This window comes from Pleurodeles waltl, chromosome 6 (assembly GCF_031143425.1).
Source record: "Pleurodeles waltl isolate 20211129_DDA chromosome 6, aPleWal1.hap1.20221129, whole genome shotgun sequence".
Taxonomy (NCBI): Eukaryota; Metazoa; Chordata; class Amphibia; order Caudata; family Salamandridae; genus Pleurodeles; species Pleurodeles waltl.
Window position 1 is genome coordinate 1,111,541,157 of NC_090445.1, and position 17,944 is coordinate 1,111,559,100.

Genomic DNA, 17,944 nt, shown 5'->3' on the forward strand with positions numbered 1-17,944 from the left:
TGTATGCAAGCCCACATGATGGATGGCTCAATATCTGCTGTGGTAATATTTAGCCAGCTACGGGTTGGATGCTTAAGGCACATGTACTATCACCAGCCCCACTCTCTACAGGTGGTCAGAAGTTTCATTGTCTAGCACCTATACCATGGCAAAAACGTCAAAAATGTTGATCCAAAATATGTTATGGAGAAGTGGCATGAGATAGGCTTAGTTGTTCAGGTCACAGAATGCTTGCCTATGTCCAAATTTGAACATGAGACGGGTGGGGTGCGGTGTAACACATATTCAAGACTACATTAACAATTGTCAGCATTACAGGGTGATGGAATACTATACACAGTGAACCTCCTTTCAAAAACAATACTTCCACTATTGTTGTTTAGCATGATACTACGCCCATACACACAGAATACGTTTATCCTCGCTACCAAAATTGACATTGTGTAAAAGACTATAGGCATGATAAGACATTCATGCTGTTTAATAACAAATACTTTGTGATCCATGCATGTACCAGTAGCTAGGCGTGTAGCCAAACTTCACAATCAGGTAAACTTGTGTGACCATGTGAGCAGGCTAGGCATCACAAAACAACACCCCTTCCTATGATAGATGCTGCATATGTAGTTGTGAGGGGGTAATGTTAAACATAGAATTGATTAGAGTAATCACAGTGGCCAGATGGCATATCACCGTGTGTTGCTGTGAAGGGGTAAGTACGTTGTCTTTAGGAATCATTTACTTCCTTTCATCAGTTAGGCAACATTTATCCTTAACTATAGCAACAGTAATCTTGCCTCATGTGTACCTTAGCATCCCTCACAGTACTCCATATCATTAACATGTGAGATGGGGTGACAGAAAACCACTTAAAAAGATGCCATGGGAAATGTGAGGATGTAGGGGAGAAATTAATTGAGCCTGGGGTTGGATGGTTTATCTTCAGACTGCCTGTCTGATGCACATTGCTAGTTTAGTGTCCACATGGCAAGATATGGCCATATGTCCTGACAGGAAGTGCGGTATCCTACCTCAGTGCAGACAAAACAGGTATGGGTACACGTGCACATGTCCCTAGTCTACACATGGAAATGCAGTTAAATACCTCACTCATGGCCTCATATACCCAATGTCCTAATCTAGAAAAAGATTCATACCTTTGCAGTGAGTTTCTCAACTTAGATGCAATGCGGGAAGAACCATATGCAGGTCTTCACTGTGTCAGCAGAATACAGCCTATTACATTGTTTACCTACTGGTAGCATTACTGTGGTTCTAAAAATTCTGGACCCATGTAATTTACTTTGCCACAGCAGTACGATTTTAGTATCAAAAGACCGATAATGACTAGTACACTAAGCATGAGCATTTTCGCTCAATTCCAGCAGCGTTTTCACCTCGAAATCGCCATTTTCGTCCTGCACTCGTGGCTCCCATTTTATACACGGCAGCCATTTTAAAAGTTGCCCTCACATAGGCTTATAATACAGTCAGATTTGATTCCAAGGACACGTACACCTTGATTGACTTTTCTCTGACCTGGGCAAGCTGGAACCATTGCCTCAGGCCAAACCTGTTTGGTCAGTCCCTCTCCCAGTGGCCGAATCAGATAGCATCAAGGCACACCATGCCATAAAACCCTTATTATCGCTCACACACCCTGCCTAATCTTGCTCACACCTGCACCTGCTCTTTTCTTCTTCTTACTTTACGAGGGGGAGGTGCCCGTTTTTATTGGGGGTCCACACTTATCTGATGTAAAATACTAGGCCTTGCCGGGTAATTTATTATGGGTTGGATGCCATGAAATATGAGGTTTCATCATGACACTGTTTTTTCCTTTGTAGTGAAAACATGTGAATGATCAACCAAAATGTCAAGAATGTTTGCCTGAAGCTTAAAAAACTGTATATAAGGAAACCTGACTTTGCATTGAAACACAGTCTCCTGAGAACATACAAACCGTGATGTTGTACTTCTAGGACGCTTGTTACTTGGCTGCAGCCAATAAATTCGATCTTTGACTTCACCTAGAAGACTCTGAGTTTCTGTGGTCTGAATCAGGAAAGTACCCGAGGTCTTTGGGTGTACCCTGGCACCGCTGGGTTACCGGATCAGTAGCGGTTCTGAAAAACCCAGTACCTCATTACCCCTGCTGTCTAGCACCAAAGCTGTCACCCTTGACCTTCAAGATACAGCACAACGTACCTGTAAATATGCGATCTGAAGCATGGATGCACACTCTCATTACATGGATATGCTTTTTGTTAATGTGCATCAAGGAAAGTAGCCTTGCTGACATGTGGACAGACACCAGGATATGTAAAGGTCCAACTGGTGTTGCAGGAAATGTATTCCATACGCTATGTGTTAGAGTTCTTGGTATTTCCATGAGTCAACATTGGAGAAGTGTCCAACAGGTCTGTTTTACAGGAGTTAGATATCCACCCTCCATCTATGTTTTAACTACCTGGCAGAGTCAGCCAATGCAGCAATTTGCCATATGAGTTAACTAATGCTGAGGCACACTACCTGTACTTGCCTAACCTAACTCATTTCACATAGGTTACTGACCACAACATATACCCTGTTGCATGCTGCATAACCAACACCAGGGTGTCCCTATGTGGACCATGTGTTCAATTCCATGTGTACACCACATCATACTTCCAACTCACTCTCTGGATTGATATGGTTATAAGTTTATTTGTGTGGACATTGCCATTTTATATACCTACACTGCCAGCACTTGAGTATGTTTGTCTTATCACATTAGGAGAAGTGAATGCTTAGAAGGAAGATTGTTCATTTCTCTTTCCAAAAATGTGGTTTTGGCTGGACAGGCCACATGTGATGTTTAGAAAATGTGAGCCTATTATTGCTGACAACATACACAAGTTCAGCTTTGGTTGAGATATATGTCCTTCATTTCCACCAGACAACAAGACATGACAGCAGAGGAGGGGAAAGCCTGTATCATTAGGCTGGAGCACTACTGTCACATCAGGCACGGGGCAAAGGCCTACAAGTGGATGGGGAGACTTGTACGAGGAAGGAAAGGCAGCTAGTACCTGAAAGTCAGACAGGCAGGGGCAACCAAGACCTTCCAAGGCATCAACCCCTCAGGATGTGGGCCAAAACCACAGTGGAGTCCAAGTGGCGGTTCCAGACACATCATCTGCACAGCAGGGCTAAGTAACAGATGCAATGCCCACGACCCTTGGAGTGAGCTCAATATTTGAGACACAGGCCCTGAAAGACCTACAAGAATTTGATCAGAGGAATGGCTGCCATGGAGGGGAAACTCTCTAGTCTGCAGGCCTTGGTGCAGACTTTGCAGCAGATGAGTGCCCAGATTTAATTCTCCCTTGGGCTTTTACCTTTCCTTTGTTGTTTAATACTTGTTTCTATAGTCTTTTTAGCATAGTTTGAATAGGTTTAGCGTAGGTATAGGTTAGGGTAGTATTAGTTATTATATCTTTTATTAGTGAGTAGTGTTACTGTGTGCATATGGTTGGGTATGTTTCTGTTGGAGCTTGATATATTGTGTGTGTTTTACGAAATACCAAAAATATATACTTGTTTAGATTTATTTGTTTAGGTAGTGTCTGTTCAGGATGTTTTTGTCTTTTGTGTTGTGCAGAGATAGGTGTAGTGAGGGGGTGGGGGATTGATGTTTAACATGTCTGCTGTGTTACATGTGTAGCACAGATGAGGCTAAGTTTAGGTAGGTTAAGGCAGTTTTAAGATAAAGTAGTGTGGGGTAGGTAGGTTAGGTTAGTTTAGGCTTAGGTTAGATAGTGTTAGGTAATGTAGGCTACTTAGTTTTAGTTAGTGATATTTAGGACTTTCATATATTCAACTTGTTTCTACTTTCACAAACTAAAGGCATATTCACTGCCCAACAGTTGTCATGATTGCTAATGTTGGTTTGAGTGCATGATATTTTTGGTAAATATGTGTAACGTAGTGAGAGGCCTATGGACAAGTGTCAGTAAACAGTGCAATGGAGTCATTTAGGGACTCTTCAACATTCTATGGGCACTGTAAGTAGTCCTCTTTGTGTGACTGGACAAACAGCCCAACACAGATAGTCATCTACTTTAGCACTGAGTGTAGGTTAAGATACAACAGGGATGGAACAGTCACCACAGGGTACACAATCATAGCTTTGTACACACACTGGTGCCTGGCACTTACACACTCACCCTTGGAGTATTGTATTAGTATGCCATTGTGGTATGCTGGTTTATATCCACAAAAATGCCCCTCATCTGACTAGAAATGTCAGTCATCATTGCCATTGAGTACTTGCTAAGTGAGGCACATCCTGCATGGGAATTAGTGCAAATACTTGCTAAGCTGGTCTACACAATTGTCTGACATTAGGGATGTGTAGCTTGTTTCCAAGCTCTGTGGTCTGGCTCCTCTATACTGTCATATGTGTACATAGTACAGTTGATGTCATATGTGGTTACACTCACACTCAGTGCTTGCAAGGGTTCTCAGTGCCATAGGAACACATTGTCCCTTTGTATCCCAGTGTGCTTTGACACACCATTTAGTAGTTGCAGTTCATGTTTAATAACATCCAAAATGTAGCACTGAGCTTCTACATCTTTGTTTGGCATAGGTATGATGCTATACTGAAGGAGTCTGGCCATTTTTATCAGCATATTGTCAGTGCATGCATTATGATACTACTCATAACATATCTTCTATGTAAGCATTGAGGCTGACATATGTGCATGTTGACCTTTTTATGGTAAGTAAGCTAAATATATGTAGATGTGTAAGAATGTGTTAGTGGCTCACCTGTGTCACAGGCCCCAATGTGTGCCATCCTGCAATTGTGTGATTAGTTGGCCTAATTCACTGTGCGGCACCCAAGGTACCAAGTCAAACAATTAAATTTAATAGTTCAACAAGATTTGCAACATAATGGCATGGCAGGGGAGGTCCACGATACTTGGTCTTCTCCAACAAGCGAATGTATAAGGGGCTGTAGCGCATATCCCTTTAGATGTTATGATGTGCCTTTGTGCCTACACATCGACCATGGTCTAGTTAGTCCCATCTGCAACAGAAATACAACAAACAGGTTCAAGTTAGTGCATTTATTTACTGGTGCGTTCGTAGGCTGATTAACAGTAGCAGTTCTGGCAGCAACAACCCCTACATTATTTGAGAGGCAAAGGATGTCCAGACATGTGGTATACATGTCATGTGACATGTGGAGAAGAGGTGTATTCCAGTGAGGAAGTGGTTCAAATTGCCATTAGGGAAGGTAGGCCTCATTGACCGTCCACAAACGGATCAGATTAACAGGTGGACATACAAAACAGAAACAGTATTAGGTGACAAGTGCAGTGGCATGATAATTGACACAGGTCCAATGAGAAATTGGCCAAGAGCCAAAGATAAATGTCACTGGCTAGTTCTCCCCTGGAAATTGGGAAAGTCCACATCTTGTGTTGTGCCTCTCCTGAGGATGGTGGTGTTTGTGCAGAAGGCATTTGAGGCACACACATATCAGGTGCTGAAGATGTGGCTCCCCTGTTCCCAGGAGCATTTGCCTGTGCCAACAAGTAAGGCAGCACAGCAATGAGAAGGGTCTGCTGCCTTATTAGCACAGCAACAACGTTGCAATGAAAGGCACCCATTGTTGCAATATAGGGTCCTACTTCTGCTCCATAGATTCAAGGATGGTGTGTGTAGCTCCCAGATGGGTGGCAACCTCACTGGTGTCACATCGGCAGGGCTGTTCTTGCCTCTGCCCCATGACACCAGTGATGTCAGATAGGGACTGTTCCAATCTCTGAAGCGGAGGGTAGGTGGCTCTTTTTGCCTCAGATGTGTACTTATTGGGACCAAGGCATCTAAGGACTCCCTCTATCGTGCTCGCAATGGTCTTTATCTCCACCCCCACATCATCTATTATCTGCCACTGGACTCCTACCGCTTGGCACTGAAAGACAAATTGAGGGTCCTCAGAGTCCTGAGCTGGGTTGGAGCTGGCAGATGGGGTAGGTCCTGTTGGAGGCAGTTCATCTGGAGACCCATCAACACTGTCAGCCCCTCCTGCAACCAAAGGTCTTACAATGTAGTCCAGGATTAGCTGAAAAGTGTGGGGGCAGCAGGTCATTGCCAGCAGGATGGTCATCCAGGACAGACAGCTGGTCAGGAGGAGTAGTTTCTCCCTCTGCAATAAAATGGAGATATGTCAATGGTGATCTATGCTAAATGTTGACGAGTTATCTGGCTGACATACAGTATTTATCCCCATTCACTTTCAGTACAACACAAATGTGTAGGACCCTTGTGACTTCTAGGTATTGAGGCCAAGTGGCACTGTAGTTGTCTTTCAGATGGCAGTATCTGTGCATTGTCCACCAACTACTGAGTGACAAGGATGATTAGTTGTGTCATACCACACACTGCAACACATTTACACAGCTTGCTTGCCTGCCCTGCCAATGTGGGTAAGTTAAGGAAAGGTCCACATCTGCCTTGTAGATTAGCTTTCATTTTCATAATGGCTGCACTGAATGTGTTTTCTGGTATTGACAGCACTACTGTGCACATTTCAACAAGTCACCTGGGTGCCATGGAATTTCCTCTAGCCACGGCTCCTGGGAAAGTGGTGTGGGTTTGGTCAAGCATTTAATTTGATCCTGCAGTCTGCCTTACACTCTGTACACCACAGCAGTCTGCCTTGTTGTGGTGTCTTGTATGTACATTGTGCATTCATGTTGCCAATGGCTCATCTCGATCACGCATCCACATTACTCTACACAGCTAGCAAGCTTGCTACACTGCGGGAATATGTAAGGGAGTGTACTCACCATGGTTGTGCTATCTGTGTATATTCATGGGACTTCATTAAAAACACAGTTGGCTTCATTGTTAAAACAGTGTGTGCTAACTGTACGGAGATAGGCCCAGTCAAACTAGGCAGGTTACTAGCACTGACGCTCATCCCATTTCATCATTGCCCAAGTTGGTTATCTGCCGAGGATCACACATTGTTTGACTCAAACCAACTCACTCGTACATGACTCCTCTAGCAATCCTCATTTAGGGCTAGGGAGGCCACTTCTTGTCACACACTGATGGAACCCAGATCATAAATTGACTCATGTGATGCCAAGCCCTATGAGTCACCACTTCCAATCACCCAACATGGCTGCCTGTATTTAAGGGCTACATGTCTCACTGTACACTACATGCTAGTAGTTGTGATAATCAGTGACACATACCTACCCTGGTTTCCCATACACGTAGTCCCATAAACTTCTAACCCTCCTCCCAACCCTGAATCCTGCTCATAGTTGTGGCAACCTAGCGCATCCTGTCACTTCACAGTTCCCTGTTTGACTTCCTCCCGCTTTGATATAAGTGGCCTAGTAGGACATTTTCTTGTCCATCGCACCTCTACATCTTCACCCACATCACATGTAGGATGAGGTACATCTATTCCCTCTTGTATGTCATCCTTTCCCAGCTGCAACACAAGTGTGACACTATTAGACGTTACAGTGCATGTGTATTGCTCAGGTTACCTTCCAGTACACACATCAGTTCTCACCTCCTTGCTATGCAATGTCTCTCCAATCAAACACAGTACCAGTTCAATGTGCTCAACCACACCTACATTGCACAGCACTACCAGGGGCCCACTGGGCTCACACACAATCTATTGTTTGAACAAACACACATGGTCCTCTGGGATGCATCACTTAGATCTCGCCCAGTATTAATTTGTACATAAAAGGAGTTAGGGTGGTCTCTACCATGGGAAGCAACACCTTTGTGCTCTCACCCCGCACATCAAGTAACCTGTGTACAATGTAGTTTCATGCTAGTTGTAGTAAGGTAGCCTCTTTCTAGCCTTGTTACCCCCACTTTTGGCCTGTTTGTGAGTATATGTCAGGGTGTTTTTACTGTCTCACTGGGATCCTGCTATCCAGGGCCCAGTGCTCATAGTGAAAACCCTATGTTGTCAGTATGTTTGATATGTGTCACTGGGATCCTGCTAGCCAGGACCCCAGTGCTCATAAAGTTTGTGGCCTGTATGTGTTCCCTCTGTGGTGCCTAACTGTATCACTGAGGCTCTGCTAACCAGAACCTCAGTGTTTATGCTATCTCTGCTTTTAAAATTTGTCACTGCAGGCAAGTGACTAATTTTACCAATTATAATTGGCACACTGGAACACCCTTATAATTCCCTAGTATATGGTACCTAGGTACACAGGGTATTGGGGTTCCAGGAGATCCCTGTGGGCTGCAGCATTTCTTTTGCCACCCATATGGAGCTCAAACAATTCTTACACAGGACTGCCACTGCAGCCTGAGTGAAATAACGTCCACGTTATTTCACAGCCATTTTACACTGCACTTAAGTAACTTATAAGTCACCTGTATGTCTAACCCTAACGTAGTGAAGGTTAGGTGCAAAGTAACTTAGTGTTAGGGCACCCTGGCACTAGCCAAGGTGCCCCCACACTGTTCAGGACACCATTACACGCATGCACTACATAAGGGTCAATACCTATATGTAGCATTACAATGGTAACTCCGAACATGGCCATGTAACATGTCTAGGATCATGGAATTGTCACCTCAATACCATTCTGGTATTGGGGGTGACAATTCCATGCATCCCCGGGGCTCCAGCATAGATCCTGAGTAGTGCCAAACTAACTCTCTGGGGTTTTCTCTGCAGCTACCGCTGCTGCCAATCTTCAGACAGGTTTCTGCCCCCCTGGGGCCTTGGCAGCCCAGTCCCAGGAAGGCAGAACAAAGGATTTCCTCTGAGAGAGGGTGTTATACCCTCTCCCTTTGGAAATAGGTGTTAAGGGCCTGAGAGGAGTAGCCTCTCCTGGCCTCTGGTAATGCTTTGAAGGGCACAGATGGTGCCCTCCTTTCATAAGCCAGTCTACAACGGTTCAGGGATCCCCCCAGCCCTGCTCTGGTGCGAAACTGGACAAAGGAAAGGGGAGTGACCACTCCCCTGACCAGCACCTCGGCCTGGGGTCCATTTGTGGTTCGCATTCCACTTTTGGAGTATATGGTTTGTGTTGCCCCTAGGCCTATTGTCTCCTATTGCATTCTATTGTGTTCTACAGTATTTGCACTACTTTTCTAAGTGTTTTACTTACCTGATTTTGGTTTGTGTTTATATTTTGTGTATTTTACTTACCTCCTAAGGGAGTATATCCTCTGAGATAGTTTTGGCATATTGTCACTAAAATAAACGGCAAGATGTAGTAAGCGTTTTGCATGGCGCAAACTGCGAAAATCGCAGTTTGCGCCATGCAAAACGTGCATCGTGAGGCACATTCCCATTTTGCGAGTCGGTACGGAATCGCAAAATGGGAATGCAACTCGCAAATAGGAAGGGGTGTTCCCCTCCTATTTGCGACTCGCACAGTGATGCAGAATTGCTTTGTGATCGCGAATGCGGTCGCAAAGCAATTTGCAGTTACCACTAGTGTTACACTGGTGGTAACCCTTTTGCAAAAGGGAGGGGGCCCCCATGGGACCCCTTCCCCTTTGTGAATGTTGCCCTTAATGTTTTTTCAGAGCAGGCAGTGGTCCAATGGACCACTGCCTACTCTGAAAAACCGAAACAAATGGTTTCGTTTTCGTTTTTGTATTGCAACTCGTTTTCCTTTAAGGAAAATGGGCTGCAATACAAAAAAAAACTGCTTTATTTAAAAAGCAGTCACAGACATGGAGGTCTGCTGTCTCCAGCAAGCCACCATCCCTGTGAGTGCAGGGAATCTCAATGGGGTCGCAAAATGCGACCCACCTCATTAATATTAATGAGGTGGGTCTTTGCGACCCCATTGAGATTTGCAGACGGTGTCTGAGACACCGTTCTGCATCTGATTTTGCGATGCACGGCGTCGCACCGACTCGCAATTTCCGATTCGTAAAATCGGGGTTTACTACATCTGGCCCAAAGTACCTTTATTTTTGGTAACTCTGAGTATTGTATTTTTATGATATAGTGCAAAGTGATATAAGTGGTATGGTAGGAGCTTTGCATGTCTCCTAGTTCAGCCTATGTGGTGATATTACACATGCCCCACACCTGACCCCTATTTCTCCGATGAGGAGTTTATCCTCTGACAACCTAACTCCATTCCATTGCTTTGCAATCCAGATTTGGCTTTATGACCCCAAGACAAACACACTAGCCTCATTGTGCAAGAGGGCATGCAGTATCGAAGTCAGGGTGGGCATGGTGCCAGTGTCCTGGCATGTTGTGGTGTTCCTCTCCAGATTTTTTGCTTTCTATTGGGGCACTTTAGTCTTGGTCAATTACACAACAAGTCAGACTATACAAAGATTGACATTACTGGGGAGAGAACATGGCAGCCAGCTAGGTGCAGGCTGCTCCCCTAGAACCTGTTGCGCGAGAGTACAGGAGTCTGCGCATTTCCCCGTAATGAGGAGCAGCTAAATCGTGGGGATTAGAGGCAGTAAACATTTACCTGAACGTTGCCCTGGAGGGATTATCAGAGTCCCTGGTGTCCATGGAATCCTCACCGCTACCCACCTGCCAACGCTCGGGCTGCAGCGTGGCAAGTGGGTATCGATGAGGATTCCCATCCAGGGGAATAGAGGCAGAGGCAGCACAAGCAGCATAGATGGAGAAAGGACACCGGAGCACAGTGAAAGTAGGAGATTTTAGTTGATGGCTGATTTTCACACACCCGACTTCTCAAGGAGAGGTAATTCGTTCCCACCTGGGAAGGGGATTGTTGGATTTGGTTTCCCCATAGAATCTCTGGAAAGTGATGGAAATAAAAACAAAAGTATTGCTATGCAGGGCTCAAGAGAGCTAAACTCCGGCAAAAGGAAGGGGGTGCAGGTGTGAATAAATTTGACCCTATTTATTCTTTGAGAAGCGGTAGGAGGATTTCAGGTCCAAAAGGGAACCTGGCTTTTGTGACAGGGGCTGCCCCCCAAAAAATTGCTAAATCTACCAAATCGTTTATATCTGCTACTTCGGATAGTCAGGAGAACGGTAGCAGCAATACGGTTTTGGCTCCGGTGAGTTAAGAAAACGATAGACCTTTTATTAAGAAGCTGAAGATCACCCCCTCCCTAAGGACATACTTCAAAGTTTTGCCTGCCACGTTGGCGATGGAAGGGAGAGACTGGGAGCTACAAGGCATACATTTAGAGGGGAGCATGGAGGTTAACCGAGTATCGCAAAGGCAGTGCTCCCCTAATAAGTTTCAAATCCTGGAACAGGGAAATTTGAGTCAGATTAATAACAATATACCTTCTGGTCAGGACGTTTCAGTGGATCTCGCAAAAGGGATATCAATCAGTTACCAGCAGGAGTTAGAGAACGAGGAGATGCAGGTTTTAGATGGGGGCTTACAGCAGCAGGGGCAGAGTCCCCAGGCGCAGGGCTCAGTGATGCAATCTCTTAATCAGTCTATAGCAGGAATGATAGGAGCCTTGGCGTTGGAGGTCAGAGGCAGTTTTGAGATCTCGAACAGTAATCAGAAAGAGATAAGAGATCTATGCGAAGTCCTTGGGCAGACGTTTGACGACCTGGCAGAGAGGACTGCTGCATTGGAAGTAGAGGTCAGTGAATTGAGGAGAGCCACGGAGGAAAACAGGGAGGCAATTCAAGGGTTCAGTTAAAGCTTGAATCAATGGAAAATAATCCAAGAAGAAATTATTTGAAGTTTTTAAAAGTCCCCGAAGGTCTGGAACGAGGAGATTTGAAATGTCTGGTAGTCCGTCTGATCAAACAAGAGGTCCAGATTGATGATACTGAAGAAGATATCCTGATGGTGCAAGAGATCCATTTAGAGAACCCCCTAACAGTGATAAACCCTGAAAGATCCTGGTCTACTTAAATACATATGCTATCAAGGTGCATTTTTTAGCTGCTGTATCGAAAAAAAGCCACTGACGGTTGAGAATACTAGTTTGGAGATCAGATCTGATCTCTCAAATGTGACATTGAACAAACAATTGGAATTGGGAAAGAGAATTGAAGTCCTAAAGAGTTAGGGGCTATGGCCCAATTGAAATTCCTGGCTTCTCCTGAGAGTTATGGCTAATAACAAAATGTATACCTTCAGTGATTGTAGAGATGTGGACGATTTCATTAAAAAGCTAGATAAGGGCAATTAGCTACTTGGTTAATATGCGTACAGACTCAATACGGATAGTACTCATGGGCCCAGGTGGGTCCTCCTGAGGCATATTCGCCTAGAGTATGATGAAAGGGTGTTTTTCCTAGGGATAAGGGGATGTGTCACAGGGATGTTGGGAGGGGGTTGGCACATGGGGGAAAACACAGGGTGGGGAGCATGGTTCAAATTAAAAAATAAATGTCCTCATTCACTTGTACCTGAAAAGGATTTCCATTTGCCTGTATTCGGGGCCGCTAAAGCTGGGCGGATCATAGAAGGTAGATGTTGAGGGGAAATGAGATGAGACTCCTATCATGGAATGTTAATGGTTTAAGGGTGAGGAGTAGGCAAAACAGGCTGGTGCAATACTGTAGAGATACCCAAGCTAAGGGGATAGTCTTGCAAGAAACACATTTGTCTAATGAAGAGTGTACCAAGTTGTTTAAGCCATGTAGATGGATTCAGCACATATTAAGCACCAAACAGGTGGGTGTAGTAATGGGGTAGCTATACTAGTCAGAAATCACCCTGGAATTTCTTTCCAGGGAGGGCCGGTAGATAAGGCAGGTAGGTGGGCAACAGGAAAATTGGTGGCTTTTGATCAAGTGTTCACTTTAGTGGACTGCTATGGGCCTAACAGGGATGATATTGCACCCTTGGGAGAGTTATTCCGACATTTGTTCCAATGTCTTGATCCAATAATATTGGTGGGGGATTGCAATATAGTATTAAATTACAATTTAGATAGGTCGCCTGGAAGCAGATCGAAAATGAAAGAGAAGATGCAATCTCAAGTATATTTTATTTAAATTCATTCGGTCTAAAAATTTAGACCATTAAAAATTCGAAAAGGTAACAGTCTTACACAGTAGGTTGATACCGTTAAAATTCAAAATAGCAGTCGTACATAGTATTAATAGAAGCTGGTGGCAAAAAATGTTACAGTAAAATCCTCGAAACTGAGGCTATGATCGTGCTTAAAATACAATAAATTAAACGTACATAAGATAAAAGGAACTTTGATAAAAACTTATGTCTGGAGCTTTTGCTCAGTATCTTTGTCATTTTATAAGCTAATAAAATTCATTGTCGTATATAAAATGCTTTATCGGGCAATCTCAAGTAATTAATATGGCGTCTCAGGGTTACATGATGTATGGAGAAAGATGATGGGAGCAAAGCGGGCATATACATACAACAATAACTATATAAAAATGAGTTCAGTCACTTGGAAGAGAGTATACAATTAGTGGAGAAAGAGCTGATAGACAAAAGCGGTGAGGTAGAAGAAAGTGGAAAACTAGCGAAGGCGCTCCAAGATCTACTATATGAACTTGAAGCAGTTTTAGACAAAAAAGTTAAGGCAAGATGTGAAGCCCATAGGGTGGCACATTTTGAATATGGGGAAAACAGTGGGAAGTTACTAGCTTGGCAGCCAAAGTCAAAGCACCTGAGAAACAAGGTGGCAGAGATTCAGGGAAAAAATCTAGGGGAACACGTGTAGGAGAAACGAGGAGATTGGTGAGTCCTTTTGAGATTTTTTTCAGGATCTTTATACAGAGAATTTAGAGGTGTCACCAGATAAGGTACAGTCTTGACTGAAAAATTTAGATCTCATTAACCTGGGAGAAGAGGACAACAAAACCCTGAATGAAGCAATTGGGCAGGAAGAAGTGGATGAGGTGATACATTCGGGGAAATCAGGGAAACGTCAGGCCCGCATGGGTTACCTCTCGAAATCTATAAAGTCTTAGGGGACAGTATAATTAAAATCCTCGCTGGGTTGTGTAATAACATTCTGGTAGAGGGGGCTATGCTCCCCCCCCTTGGAGGGAGGCTATGATCACACTAATCTTAAAGCCGGGGAAAGACCCCACGCGTTGCGAATCATACAGGACGATCTCTTTACTAAACAGTGATTATAACATGTTTACAAACGTTTTAGCGGCCAGGTTGGGCAATGTGCTAGGTAAATTGATTCACGTAGATCAAAAAGGGTTTTTAAAGGGTAGAGACATGCATGCGTTAACTCAATGTTTGATAGGCACAATAGATGTGGTGACGATTGATGCCGCCAAGGCATTTGATAGGGTCAATTGGTCATATCTGAGTACTCTCTGTGAGACTATTAACCTGGGAAGGAGACTTATAAGGATGTTACGGATAATATATCAAAATTCGGACTCAAGAATTTTGGTTAACGGCTCCTTAACTCGCAATTTCAAAATTGGGAGGGGAACTAGACAGGGATGCATACTATCCTCATTGTTATTTAATCTGTACATAGAACCCCTGGCCTGTAAAATTAAAAGAGAGTTGAGGATAGCCCCGTTTCATTGTGGAAACTGATCCAGGAAAGTGGCCCTATATGCAGATGATCTGATGGTTTATACAATAAATCTGAAACAAACCTTACTCGTCTTGGAAAATCTGATGACAAAATGTGTGGAAATTGCAGGATACACAGTTAGTAAAGGAAAAACAGAAGTCATGACTTGGAACATGTCTGATGAGAGCGTCCCAAGTAAGAGAGAGCTGGAATACTTGGGCATTACGATAACACATGATACTGAAAAAATTAGAGAAATAAATTTTAAGAGGGTTATGACTGAGTCATGTAAGCAGATGAAGAGTTGGGCTAACTTACCCCTTACGATTTTAGAGTGTCAACCTTGTTAAAATGATGATCTTACCGAAATTGCTATTTATTTTTAACGCGCTGTCTTTGAGGTACAATAAGGAATGGTTAAGTAAGTTTCAGGGTAAATTCAGTAGTTTTATATGGGCCAACAAGGGAGCGCATATAGCATGAAAGAAGCTGACACGAAGGCAAGAGAAGGGGGGGGCTGTGCTACCAGATCTACAATATTATCCATGGGCACTCTTTATTAACAATATGAGAGGGGCTCTAGGAGGGTCAACTGTCTCCGAGCTGGGGCAGATATTAAAAGTTATGATGTAATTTGAGATGGTTACAGAGATGGGGTTTCTATGTACATTTGGAGACCCTAAATTCTTCAAGAAGGTGAGATTTAAACTAATGCAAGACTTGGCAAGAATGTGGTATGAGGTGAGGAGGGCTACTAACTTGCCATACTACAGTAAATGTGCACCGCTATGGGATTCACCGGGCTCACCAGAATGGACTAAAGACGCTCTAGCTGTACCCCTGAAAGAGGCCGGTCTTCTGCATTGGGGACAACTGTGTAAGGAAGAGGGCTTGATCTCCTATGAAGACCTCAACAGGGAGATAGCTGGAAACCTCTCCAAATTTAATATATGCAAATAAAGAGCTGGGTAAAAGAGGCTAAAGGAGGAGTGGGAGGCTCAAACGAGGCTGAAAGGTTGCTTCAGCAGGCTGACCTCTACAAGAAAGAAGTATCGAGATGGTACTGGACACTCCTGGAAATGATAGAGAATTTCTTATGCCAGAAGAAATTTGCAAGAACATTTCCCAGGATCACAGATAAGAGAACTTGGCATGTATCTATTACCCTGTTGTATTCCACAGTCAAACCTGCCTGTTTCAGAAGGAACAATTTGTTTTCAATGCACAGGGCCTTTTGGACCCCAGAGAAGTTATCAAGATTGAAGCTCGGTAATAAGGTCAGGTGTGGGAAATGTGGCCTAGAATCTGCAGGAGATTTGCACCTGTTCTAGGAGTGCCCAAAGCTTAGCCGATTTTGGAGTGAGGATGGTGAAAGTATCAATAAGATCTTACCTATAAAGTGTCAGGTAAGCCCCCCAGTAGTTATTTTTGGTTGTAAAACAGAGGTAAATAAGGATAGGGCTAAATTGTTGTTCTATATGATAATATTGGCCATGATGGAGATTTGTAGGAAATGGATCAGTACGATCTCGGAATGGAAAGACTCGTTAATATTTAACTTAACATATGATTCAAGGGGGAAGGAAGAAGATATTAAGAATTATGGTTTCTGGGCCCGCTAAAAAACTGGTTAGCAACATAAAATTGGTCTGTCCCATGATTACACAGGTGTGAGTCCAAGGGAATGCTGCGTAGATGCGCTCCGAGGGCTACTCCACAGATATGGATCACCCCGGTTGGGAGCCTCTAAGGGGAGATTAATCTAGAACAAATGTATCCCCCAGCGGTGGCCTCTGAAAATATATTTGGCCTGTGGGTAAAGTGAATGAGGACAAAAAACTAAAAAAGAATATACAAAGATGAAGCAGGACTGGTACTGTACATTAGACATGGACTGGACAAACCTGATGGAGGTGGACTGGGCAGTGGAACATGCAACTGGTCGTTTTGACCTACATTTCTATGTTTGACTGGGCATGTGTACAATTCCATCCCTTTCCCTTACACTCAGCACAGTGCAGCACAGGAAAGTTGCATGCTGTGCTGCAGAGGATGACATATTGGGGATATTGCCCCTTTTTGCCACATACCCTGTAGATCTTGGTGGTCCTCATAGGCTACACTGTTGAGTCCTTCCACTCCAGCTATCAACTCTGCTGGGATGACTGATGCCACCTGCTCCTCCAAGGACGTCAGCTCCTCTGGGACATCAGGTTCTCCTTCTCTAGACCGCATGGCTGCCTTCAGGTTGTTGGCCATTTCTTTTTGGCTCTGCACTTGTGATTTTGCCAGCACTTCTTGCACTCTGTTTCTGTTTGTAGGAAGCTGGCCTGGTGTGTGGTGGACACCTATGGTGTTGTCACCTTATACCAGGTCCAGGTATCCCCTATTAGTGAAGTGTAGGCAGTGTCTAAGAAGCGAGAGGCAGCTTTGGATGAGCAGCCAAGACTTATCTAGGAGTCATGCAAAGCTTATGCAATACCACTATAGTCACACAGCAACGTATCACACGTGAAAGAGCCACACAGTGTTATAAAGTAAAGGTGTTTTATTATAGTAACATAGCACTAGAATACTTATAGGCAGTCCACCCCAACTGTAGGTAAGTACACACTAATGATGTACACAATAGCAATCAGCAAAGTTATGTGTATCTAATTAGTGTGTACTTACCTTAAAGCTTAAAGCTGACACAGCTGAGCTCTTAGGTGCAGGGGGGCCCATCAGGGAGGAACCCACTAAGGAACAGCAGTCCTGTCCCACACTGGAAGCTTTAAGTTAGCAAGCTGCAGCACAGGAACCAGGGGATGTCAGTGGTACCCATAAAGTCTACTGGGACAACAGCCCCCTTTATTTTGAGTAGAGACCAAAATCAGTTAAGTAAATAGTCACAGAAAAGTGCAAACAGTAGAAAATACCATAGAATGCAATAGGAAGAAATAGGCCTAGGGGCAACACAAACCATATACTAAGAAAATGGAATGCGAATCACGAATAGCCCCCTAGGTAAGTGTAGTGTGTAGAGGGGTGCTGGGAGTGTAAGAAAACCACAAAGGTGAGTAAAATACCCCATCCCAGAACCCAGGAAAGTAGGAGTAAAGTACTGCAAGTTTCCTCAGGACACACAACAAGTTGTGATAAGAATTATTGCAAGAAGCAAGCAAGACTGCAGGCAACAAATGGTGGATTCCTGGACCTGAAGACCTGTAAAGGGAGGAGACCAAGTTCAGAAGTCGCAGAAGATTCCAGGAAGGACAGGAGCCCCTGCCAACCTAGAAGATTATGCAAAAGAGGATTCTCCGGTTGGAAGAAGTCTGCAAAAGAGCACCAAAGATGTGTACGGGTTCCTGCATGATGCAAAGGATGTCCCACGTTGAGATGTTGGATGCAGGTGAGTTGCAGCGCTAGATTCGCCCAACAAGCTTGGTTCAAGCAATGTTGTGGT

At 44.1% G+C, this 17,944-nt stretch overlaps 1 long non-coding RNA gene across 1 annotated transcript in view; it reads left to right on the forward strand.

Annotated features, from left to right (window-relative positions):
* The first annotated feature begins 10,630 nt into the window (after window positions 1-10,630).
* The window catches only part of LOC138302091 (uncharacterized), a 33,816-nt gene continuing 26,502 nt past the window's right edge, over window positions 10,631-17,944 (forward strand). The window contains exon 1 of the long non-coding RNA XR_011205269.1: window positions 10,631-10,742. This is a non-coding gene — a long non-coding RNA (uncharacterized lncRNA). The remainder of the gene's footprint in view (window positions 10,743-17,944) is intronic.